General features: G+C 44.2%; 1 pseudogene; it reads right to left on the reverse strand.

Annotated features, from left to right (window-relative positions):
* Positions 1-9,848: 9,848 nt before the first annotated feature.
* Positions 9,849-9,959, reverse strand: LOC130023427 (uncharacterized; annotated as a pseudogene).
* Positions 9,960-11,560: the final 1,601 nt, after the last annotated feature.

Here is an 11,560-nt window from a genome sequence, read left to right on the forward strand (position 1 = left end):
TGGACTGACTTGTGGTGTCCTGGTTGCCACAGAAGTGTGGGAGTGTGAAGACATGCTGCCTGGTGTCCTCGTTCCTCAAGATTGGCTAAAGAAGTGCTACAGAGGGCTGGAAGTGATAGTACAGTGGGTAGCATGCTTGCCTTGAATGTGGTTGGCACAGACTTGATCCTCTGCATCCATAGGCAGGGGAGTAACCCCTGAGCATCTCCAGATGTGTCCCCGTAAAAAGGGTGCTAATTGAAAAGAAGGATGTCACTACAATATTTTTTGAAGAACTTTTGTATCCATGTATTTGTATGTATGCTCTAAGCACTTGCATTCTAGTACTCAAACCATATTATTCTCTATTAAGGCTTGGTGTACATTTAAGATGCTCATCTAACAGGCCAGGGTTCAGACATTCTTCCACTATTTAGAAATTTCATGGAAATGAAATTACATTTCAAATAGTAGAGCCTCAGTTACTAAGTGATGCTCAACATATTATTGCCCAAAAATTATTTATAATTTTATCAATGCTACATTTGCCTATTAAGAGTATCTGATTTGCTAATAGTACAGATAGCAACATAGTATAAATACTACATGAAAATAATTGTACACCAATTTTAAAATTCTAAGTTTAACTTGATTTACTGGGATTTATCCTAGATATGTAATTGTACATGTGCATGAAGACTAACTGGGTTATCTTTGCAGGATTGTTGGTAATATGACACTAGAAAATATTATGGCAGGCTGGTGAGATAGTACAGCAGTTACATGTATACTAAGGTGTTTGCAGGATGTTCATTCTGCATGAAATTGAAAATTTCTGGTCATGTGGAGAGAATCTCTTATCTCTATTCCATTGTTTCCAGTCTAGAGTTTTTAGAAAGTTCTTACAATTCTAGTGCCAAAGCTCAGGGCTGCCTAACTCAGTCGTCATCCAGTTCTACATGAGCAAACATGGAAGCTCAATCTCTTTCCCACATGAATGTTCCATATGAAAATATAAATAAAGGCTACTACTGGGTAAAATTAAATGATCTGCAGGTGATAGTAAATGGGACATTTAAATATTCAGTTTTCTTTTTCTTTTTTTTCTTTTTTTTGCTTTTTGGTTCACACCCGGCCACGCACAGAGGTTACTCCTGGCTCTGCACTCAGGAATGTCCCCTAGCGGTGCTCAGGGGACCATATGGGATGCTGGCAATCGAATCCGGGTTGGCTGTGTACAAGGCAAATGCCCTACCCGCTGTGCTATTGCTCCAGCCACTAAATATTCAGTTTTCATCTGCAAAGAACTAATTGACCTAGAAAAAAACCTTCCCTACCTAGTGGTAGAAAGTGACAGGAAAGCAGACATTTATATACCAATTAGGTGGTATATATTTGGCAGTAATTTGGAGGGCAATTTAGCAATAGTTACAAAGATAAAAATAAGTGTGCTTTTTGATTTACTGGGATTTATCCAAGGTATGTAATCGCACATGTGCATGAAGACTAACTGGATTATCTTTGCAGCATTGTTTGTAATATGACGCTAAAAATATTATGGCGGGGTGGTGAGATAGTACAGCAAGTAAGGATTTTCAATCCTCTGCACCCCATATGGTCCCCAGTTCAGCAGAAGGAGTGACCCCACAGTCAAAAGTAACCCCTGAGCACTACTTAATGTGGCCCAGAACCTCCTCCCCCAGTCCCTAAAAATATCACTATGAATCAAACATGAAACAAAATCTAGCACACTGATGGGGATAGGGGTTAGAATATTTTTTGGCAACTGTTATTTAAAAAAATCAAAGGAATACACCCAGAAGCTGTACAGACTAACTGGAACAAAGATTGCTACATGCAGGTTTTTCCAGATGCTCATAGAGAGATGCCATTCATTTTTCTAAAAAGTGACCCTCAAGAATTGCGGTGTGAAGAAGAAAACATCCAACCCTATCAGAAAATGGGGTGATGAAATGAATAGAAACTTCTTCAAAATGAAATCCGAATGGCTAAAAGACACATGAGAAAATGCTCTACATCATTAATTATCAGGGAGATAAAGATCAAAACAACAATGAGATATCATTTCAGACCACAGAGACTGGCCCACATCCAAAAGAACAAAAGGCAACCAGTGCTGGCGCAGATGTGGCGAGAAAGGGACCCTCCTTCACTGCTGGTGGGAATGCCGACTGGTTCAGCCCTTTTGGAAAACAGTATGGATGATTCTCAAAAAACTAGAAGTTGAGCTCCCATTTGACCCAGCGATTCCACTCCTGGGAATATACCCCCAGAGAGGCAAAAATGTATAGTCGAAGCTATATCTGCAGTTGTCTGTTCATTGCAGCACTGTTTACAATAGCTAGAATCTGGAAAAAACCTGAGTGTCCAAGAACAGATGACTGGTTAAAGAAGCTTTGGTACATCTACACAATGGAATACTATGTAGCTGTCAGAAAGGATGAAGTCATGAAATTTACATACAAGTGTTACTACATGAAAAGTATCATGCTAAGCAAAATGAGTCAGAAAGAGAGGGATAGACATAAGAAAGATTGTATTCATCTGGGGATCATAAAGTAACAAAATAGGAGACTAACACCCAAAAATAGCCGAGATAAGTACCAGGAGGTTTACTCCATGACCTGAAGGCCAGCTTTACACTCTAGGGGTAAAGGCAGCCCAGATGTAGAAGGGAGCACCAAATGGGGGGTATTGGAAGGATCCCCCCAGGATAGGAGAAGCATGCTTAGACTAGACTCTAGACCAAACATGTTGCCACTCGATGCCTCTTTTGCTGGCCACAGCACCCAAAAGGAGAGAGAGAACAAAAGGGAGTGCCATGCCACAGAGGCAGGGTAGGATGGAGGGATAAGGGGGCGTGGAAGGGTATCAGTGGTGGTGGAGAATGGGCACTGGTGGAGGGATGGGTACTCAATCATTGTACAACGGAAACCAAGCACAAAAATTTGTAAGTCTACAACTGTACCTCATGGTGTTTCACTAATAAAAATTTTTTAAAAATGATTCTAAGAATTGCTGGGGAATCCTCACATAAAAAAAAAAAAGAATTGCGGTGTGGCAGGGCTGGAGCAATAGTACATCGAGGAGGGCATTTGCCTTGCATGTGGCCAACTTAGATTTGATTCCCAGCATCCCATATAGTCCCCTAAGCGCCCTCAGAAGTAATTCCTGAGTGCAAAGCCAGGAGTAACCCCTGGTCATCGCCTGGTGTGACCCAAAAAAGCAAAAAAAAAAAAAGAATTGCAGTGTGGCCAGTGCATTTTGACAGTCTGTGCTTGTGGTGTTTGGGTGCACTCTGGTTGTCACATTTGGGGGAGACACTGTTAGCGTTGACTGAATAAAAAACAGAATGGATGAGCTTCCTGATATTTGATTTCCGACATAATTTTTGTGTCCCAAGTTATTCATGATCTGAGCCTTAACCCTGGCACTTTACATGCAAAAATATTTTTATACATCATTACACTCTCCATTTACTAGCTTTCGCACTGCCACCTGTATGAGAATAAAACTGTGTTTTCATTTTGCTCAGTGTTCTGGAGGAATGAGGAGGAGGAGCTAGATAATTGACCTCTGATCAGTTTACAGACCCTCATTTGCATAAGGGCAAATGTGGTCCGATTGGGTCTTTTTTTTTTCCCCTTTATTTTATTTTTTTTTACAGTTGTAGATTTACAATTTTTTGTGCTTTGGTTTCAATTATACAATGATCAGATACCCATCCCTCCACCAGTGCCCATTTTCCACCACCATGGATAATATCCCTCCCACCCCCATCCCCCCATCCCCCCTGTCTCTGTGGCAGGGCAATCCCCTGTGTTCTCTCTCTCCTTTTGGGTGTTGTGGTCTGCAAAAGAGGCATTGAGTGGCAAACATGTTCAGTCCATAGTCTACTTTCGACATGCATCTCCCCTCCTGGGAGGATCCTCCAAACATCCTTTATTTGGTGCTCCCTTCTCTATCTGAACTGCCCTTTCCTCTAGGATACCCGGCTGGCACAAACCCATATTGTCATGAGTGCGGGACATTGCAAGGGAAAATTGAGGAGCAACTAAGGTTGAAGATGGAGCCCCTGAGACTTGACCCCACTGGGACCACGTGGTAGGCAACCTTCACCCATAACCTCTCCTTTTGATTTCCCGGCAGTGGTCCCTCTTCTCGTCTCATCCCTCACCACTCTGGTGGCCAGCCTAGTATACAATCACCTTGGTGGTGCTGGGGGACAATGGGATAAACAGCACCCCAAGAAGGAATAACAAACTGCGACATCCTAAAGCCTTGTGCAACTGTGTGCTGGATACCCCCACGAAAAGTTTGTTCACAGTTTCTTGAGATATAGAGACCTGATCCTTCAAGCAATAAATTGAGTCGTCTCTCTGCAGAGGCTCCAGGAGTGTGTGTGTGTGTGTGTGTGTCTTTTCTTGTGGCTCCTTGAGCTCACTCTCCCTCAAAGGGCTCCCCCCCACACCCAGTATGGTGCACAACAGCGGGAATTAGGTGGACTGCCAGGGCCCACTCCCTGGCCAGTCCCATGACCCCCAGCGTGTTGGAGTGACACGTAAGGGCTTATCTGACCTGACTGCTCATTGTAGAAATCCTTATTTGCTTCATGCAGTTGAACTAGTCAGTTCTGTAAAACCTCTTTTGATATTGAACATAATCAGTCAGATGGCAGAAACAGCTAAGAGGTGTAGATCCAAAACATACATGAGCTGTGTAGTGTTGAGTAGATGAAGTTGCTGCGCCAGACCTGGAGGCAGCTATTTCTGGCATCCTACGTTACATCTACTTCTCTGCAAGAAGATTTAGCTACGTGCACTATAAATAAAGAGCTGACATCTCGTGGCTGGGCAGCTAGCTTCCACGCCGTCCATCCACAAGAACCTGAAGTCAGTCAGATCTGCTGCAACAAGGACGTTATTTCACACCATTCTCTCTAGCAGCAAATGCATTATAGCATTTGAGTCACTTATCTCAAAACACCTACCTTGTATGAGCCAAAGCTACATATTGAAATGCTTATTATTACTCTTCTCAAACTTCTTAATCTTACAGGTAATAGATGGCACTTAAAAAAAAAGTTCTAGATACCTGTTTTGCTACTTTGGATGTATCCTCTGTACCTCCGATTCCCTCACTGCCCTCATCTGCTCCTGAAATTTTCAACTGTCAGCAGTGACACCAGCTCTGCTTGACCTCAGTGTATCTGCCGCCAGGAGCCAGCCAATTGGCATTTCTAGTGAGAAAATGCTACCTCTTCCACCTCTCTCTTGGCTCCTGCCACGCAGCCCGGCTGAGATGCAGGCTTGAATTTCTGGGTTTGGTCAATGCCAAGCTGACATGAAAAGCCAAAGTGGGGTAGGGCCTGAAAACTAGTCAAAGGGTCTTCGCCAGTGATTGAAGGAGCAGAAACTTCATCCAACAAAAGCAGAAACATTATCTCTCTGGTTACCCACATTTACCTCAATAATAATTAAAAAGGCATAGTTCCTGCAGCAGCTAGAAAAAATGATGTCATGAAATTTACATACAAGTGGTACTACATGGAAAATATTATGCTAAGCGAAATGAGTCAGAAAGAGAGGGACAGACATAGAAAGACTGCATTCATCTGGGTAACATAAAGTAACAAAATAAAAGACTAACACCCAAGAACAGCTGTGATAAATACCAGGTTGTTCACTCCATGGCTTAGAGGCCAGCTGCACACTCTAGGGGTAAGGGCAGCTCGAATAGAGAAGGGAGCACCAAATAAAGGGTGCAGAGAAGATCTGCCCAAGATGGGAGATGCCTGCTGAAAGTAGTCTATGGACCGGACATGATTGCCACCCAATGTCTCTTCTGCAGACCACAGCACCCAAAACCAGAGATAGAACAAAAGGGAGTGCCCTGCCACAGAGGCAGGGTGGGATGGGGGATGGGGGGTGGGAGGGATACTGGTAATGGTGGGGGTGGAGAATGGGCACTGGTGGTGGGATGGGTACTCGATCATTGTATAACTGAAACCCAAGCACAACAACTTGTAAGCCTACAACTGTACCTCATGGTGTTTCACTAATAAAAATAAATAAATAAAATAAAATAAAAAGGCATAGTTCACCGAGCAGAAGTCCCGGTGGCCTTCCCCTTAAGTCAGCGGTTAACAGGAAGCAGCAGCTATGTCTCTGCTTGCATCGTCTCATGTACATCTCTGAGACCTGGTGTCTCCACAGCCCACCTGTCCTGAGACACCAAGGAGCAAGAAGCCACCTGAGAATCCAGGAGACTCTTGAAGAAGTGACCAGTGCAGGATGTTTCACTGTGGCTTGCTTTCCTGCCTCCCTTTTTAAATCTATTTGTTTGGGGCAGGGGAAAGGAGGGACACACCCAGCAATGCTCAGGAGTTACTCCTGGCTCTGTGATCAGGAATCACACCAAGTGGTGTTTGAGGGACAATATGGCATGCTAAGGATTCAATCTGGATCAGCCATATGTTAGGCCTTACCTGCTGTACTGTTGCTCTGTCCCCAAATTTTTCATTTTTTTTGTCAGTTTTCTTTCCTTCTCAGTGGCCTGGACTATAAGCTCCAAAGTAAAGCATTAGCACTTAATCTTTGCTTCAGGCATTGTATTCTACGTAACAGCCTATAGTCATTATTTACCAAGTTCACCTCTTGGCAGTAGAGAGAGCATTAATATGACCTGTTATTGGGCTGGAGAATTGGCTGGAAGGATTAGAGCTCATGATTTCCGTGGAAGAGTCTGGGATGAGAAAGAAATTCTCATTAAGAGGACATTGGGTCTGCTCAGTGGAGAAATAATCAACACCTCTGTGATATGCTGGCACTTGTATAACAATGTCAGGAAGGATACTGGTATTTTGTTAGTTTGGTTTTGGATTTGGGGTCACACCTGGCAGTGCTTAGGCCTTACTTCTGGCTCTGCACTCAGATATCACTCTCTGTAAACTCAGAGGAACATATGGGGTCCGGGGGATTGAATTCAGGTAGCCATGTGCAAGGAAAATGCCCCACCTCCCACCTGTCCATTGCTCTGGCACCAGGACAAAGTTTATTAAGGCTCCTTGTTATCAGTTACTGAAATAGGACCAAGGAACATCATCCTAATCTCTCTATAACTTGTGAATTTCATAAATATGCATTTTTAAACTTTCTTTTCTAAGGGGGGGGGTCATACCCATCAGTGCTCAGGAATTACTCCTGCCATTATGCTCAGTGATCCCTTCTGGCGGGAGTCAGGGGATCCTATGGGTGCTGGGGATTAAACCCAGGTTGGGTGAGTGCAAGGCAGGACCCATAGCTCCTATACTATCTCACCAGCCCTAAAGGTTTTCTTCTTACAAATAGTGTTTGGATAGTGGTGAGTGTCCAAACAATAGTGTTTCAGCCTATTTATAAACTCTTGGAGGGAACTATTTGAATATATGAGAATTGAATTTTCCTATCCCACGTCCTCGGTGACATTACTTTGGATTTCACAAGGGAACTGAGTCTAGTACCTTATGAACATGTCTAAGCCAAGTGCAAACAGGGTAGGGAATCTCATTCTGATGAGGGAGGAACACTGGGCAGGTCTAGTTGGGCCTGGTAAGCTTTCCTTATTATTTTCTTGGTCTTTTTCTTGGTAGAATGTAAGACTCCCTACAAGATGCATTGCTCAGACAGTGGTGGAACAGGAAGATAAGGACAGGGGTCAAAGAGAAAGTACAATGGAGAGGGCATTTGCCTTCCATGGGACCAACCCAGGTTTGATCCTCTACAGCCATATGATCCTTAGAGTAAGACCTCTGAGCACTGCCAGGTGTGGCCCCAAAACAAAAATAAAATAAGAACAGAGGTGGGTAAAGTTAGGACACCTCAAAGAGAAGTGGAGCTTGCTTGACACTTGGTTAATCCTTCCATGGACAAGGCTGTCTCTAACACAGTTGTCCTACCCACACTCAGCCCCATGACTATCCCATGGCTGCTGTTCTGCCTCAGCTTGGACCAGGGCCTGGGAATGTCAAAATAAAACATTATTTTTTTAAAAAAGTATTTTTTTACTGAATCACTCTGAGATAGACCCTTACAAAGCTGTTCATGATTAGGTTTCAATCATACAGTGTTCCAACCCCATCCTTCCACCAGTGTGCACTTCCCAGGACCAGTGTCCCCAGTTTCCCTCCCATCATCCTTCACCCGCACCCCCACCCACCACCAGCCTGCCTCTATGGTCAGCATTTTTCTTCTTTCTCTTGAAAGAAAACATTCTTAATAAATAAAGTCAATTATATTCTCAGTAACTTTGAGTGATAATTCTCTGGGTGAATAAAGGCAATTTCCTCCTCTACTCCCACTAAACTCAAGGGTCATATCCTGGACAGGCCCTTACTGAGAATACATTCATTACAGCTTCTCTGTTTCCTGATTCTCACCAGCTCAAGGAAGGAACTGCTTCCTCTGCGAGTATCCTGAGTCTCCCAAGAAAGGCAAATCTGGTGCTCAGAAGTTCTTGTTTATCAAGGAGGGCCTTCCGATAAAGAGTTTTGTTTCTTGGCCACACTTGGGGCTTGGGAAGATTATTCCTGATTCTTTGCTCTGAGGCCACCCCCAGTGGTACTTGGGGAACTGTGGGAAGATGCAGATGGAACCTGGACACTCACCCACTTGAGCATCTCTCCGGTCCCCCAAACTAAGACCTTCAAAAATGAAGGTGAATAGAACTTCCCATGTAAGCATACCCCCTTCACAAGAACAAAGCAACAGATCTCTTCTCACTCTTCTGTGGGTTTGCTGGGAAATTCCTTCCTGGTTCTGCCTGGGTGCTGTATTTAACTAGGACAGTCCACTGGCCAGCAGGTCCAAGTGTCCTCGCTGTCCTCTTGCAGCTGATGCTGGCCGAGATGGGGACGTGTGGTTTCCTCCCCTTTAGCCTCTCATTGTCTAACAGGCAAACAAGTCTTTGCTTCTATTCTATTCTGGATTCTCGCCTCGATTTGATGCTTCTATTCTTCACTCTTCCTTGTAGCCATTAGGGTGCAGTTTTCTGATGAGCTTTTCTTTTCCGTAACAAATGGTTTGTGTCTGACACTGAAGCTTCTTCTTTTTTTAATCCTCTTTCTGGCTCATTGAAATGTAGTGGTTCAAATTGTATTTTTATTTATTTATTTATTTATTTATTGCTTTTTGGGTCACACCTGGTGGATGCTCGGGGTTTACTCCTGACTCATGCACTCGGGAATTACTCCTGGCGGTGCTCAGGGGACCATATGGGATGCTGGGAATCGAACCTGGGTTGGCTGCGTGCAAGGCAAATACCTTACCCGTTGTGCTATCACTCCAGCCCCGGTTCAGATTTTAAAACAAATGTTTAAAACATTTTAAGTAAATAAAATAATTTTAAAATTAAAAAATATTTTATTTGTTTTTTAGATTTTTAAAATTTTAATAAAATTGTTCACATTAATTTATTATAATCAATATTCCAATACCAACCCCACCACCATTACATCTTCCCACCACCATTATTTCCTATTTTCCTTAAATGATTTATTTTGTATTCTTGTTATAATTAACTCACTAAAAACAATCAAAACAGATTTCCATGAAAGAAAGTGTCAATATTGTTGTATCTCAACCTGGAGCCATTAAGCTCTTGTATAAAAGATTACTAACGTGTTTACAGGTTAAGCCTTGTGGTTGCTTTCTACTTTACATCCAGTCCAATGTGGTGTGCTATTCCTGGTATATCAGTGATGTGAGGTACGAGATGTCCCTCCAGGAATTCTAACAATGACTTTGGACTCTGGAAGCATCTCTGCAGCTCACTGATCTCTTTTGAGATTTATTTATGAGTCTCTGGATCATGCAGTCGAGTTTCCCGTATTTGGGGAAATCGCAGGGGTCAGCGCATCCCAAGTGCAATAGATGGGCCTTGCCCTGGGAAAACCACCTACGTGATCATGGTGTCTCCCTCGCTGTGTTTGGAGGACCTTGTGCAGTGCTGGGGATTGAATGGTGGTCTGCTGCATGCAAGGCAGTTGCCTTATCACTGTCCTGTCACTTCACCCTCTCCTCCCTCCCCGAGAAGCGACTCTTTTTCAGCCTGGTCTTGATTCTTTCCTTTTTGTGTCTGGGGGCTATTTCCAGATCTGTGCCTAAGGTTTGCTCTTGGGGATTGCTCTCAGAGGTTTTCAAGGTCCATGTGTGATGGGGATGGAACCTGGGTCTCTCCTTCAGGCCTTTTTGACACACATAATTTTCTTTTCTTTTCCTTTTATTTTTCTTTTTGGGTCACACCTGGCGATGCTCAGGGGTCACTTCTGGCTCTGCACTTGGGAATCATTCCTGGTGGTGCTCGGGGACCATATGGGATGCTGGGCCGTGTGCAGGGCAGGCGCCCTACCCCCTGTGCTATCACTCCAGCCCCAATATATAAAATTTTAAAACGTTTTGTTGAATTATTGTTGCTTGAGAATTCTGTGGGATTTCAGGCTGGAGCAATGGCACAGCAGTGGGGCGTTTGCCTTGTGTGCAGCCGGCCTGGCTGAGCCAGGTTCGATTCTCCTCCCCTCTCAGAGAGCCTGGCAAGCTACCGAGAGTATCTCGCCCAGACGGCAAAGCCTAGCAAGCTCCCTGTGATGTAGTATTCAATTATGCCAAATACAGTAACAACAAGTCTCACAATGGAGAAGTTACTGGGCCAACTCGAGCAAATCAAGAACAATGGGAGGACAGTACTACAGTGCTCTGGATCATGACCAGTTAATGAGATTATTTAGTGAGCACTGGAGGCAGTTCATGGGCGTGGCTGCCAGGCTCCTGGGAGAACAGGGGAATGGGGGGAGGTCACCCATCCCTGACTGTGGAAGCCTGGAGATTTTGGTCACAAAGCCTACATAGCTGAGTTTTTCAGCAGATGCATTCATGTGAGAGGCTTGCCTGAGGCTGTAGGGGCAAGCTGTGAGCATGGCAGATATTGGGTTCTGGAAGCTTTCTGCTACCAGGGCTCTGCTGGGGTAGGTGGAGGGTCTCACCCACCCATCTGTGGGTACCCTAGATCCAAAATTTAGCTTGGCACCAGGTCTGGAGGCATCACTTGCAGTTCAGAGTTCTGAGAACTGCCACTGCCTCACCGGCACCGGCCTGTACATCTGCACTACTGCCATCTTGGCTGCCCCAATCTTTAAGTTTATTTTAATGTAGACAAAAACGACACTGAGGATACAATTCTACAGTTGAAATTGATTAGATAACAAAGTGCAATATTAATATCAGATTTGTTAATGTAATAATTGTTATATCTGATCATGGGCTTGGGCTGGAGCAATAGCACAACCAGTAGGGCATATGCCTTGCAAGAGGGTAACCTGGGTTCTATTCCTCCATCCCTCTCGGAGAGCCTGGCAAGCTACCGAGAGTATCCGGCCCACACAACAGAGCCTGGCAAGCTCCCTGTGGCGTATTCAATATGCCAAAAACAGTAATAACAAGTCTCACAATGGAGACGTCACTGGTGCCCACTCGGGCATATCAATGAACAACGGGAGGACGGTGCTACAGTGATACAAATCATGGGG

Source organism: Sorex fumeus, unplaced genomic scaffold, assembly GCF_029834395.1.
Source record: "Sorex fumeus unplaced genomic scaffold, SorFum_2.1 ptg000002l, whole genome shotgun sequence".
In the NCBI taxonomy this organism is placed as follows: Eukaryota; Metazoa; Chordata; class Mammalia; order Eulipotyphla; family Soricidae; genus Sorex; species Sorex fumeus.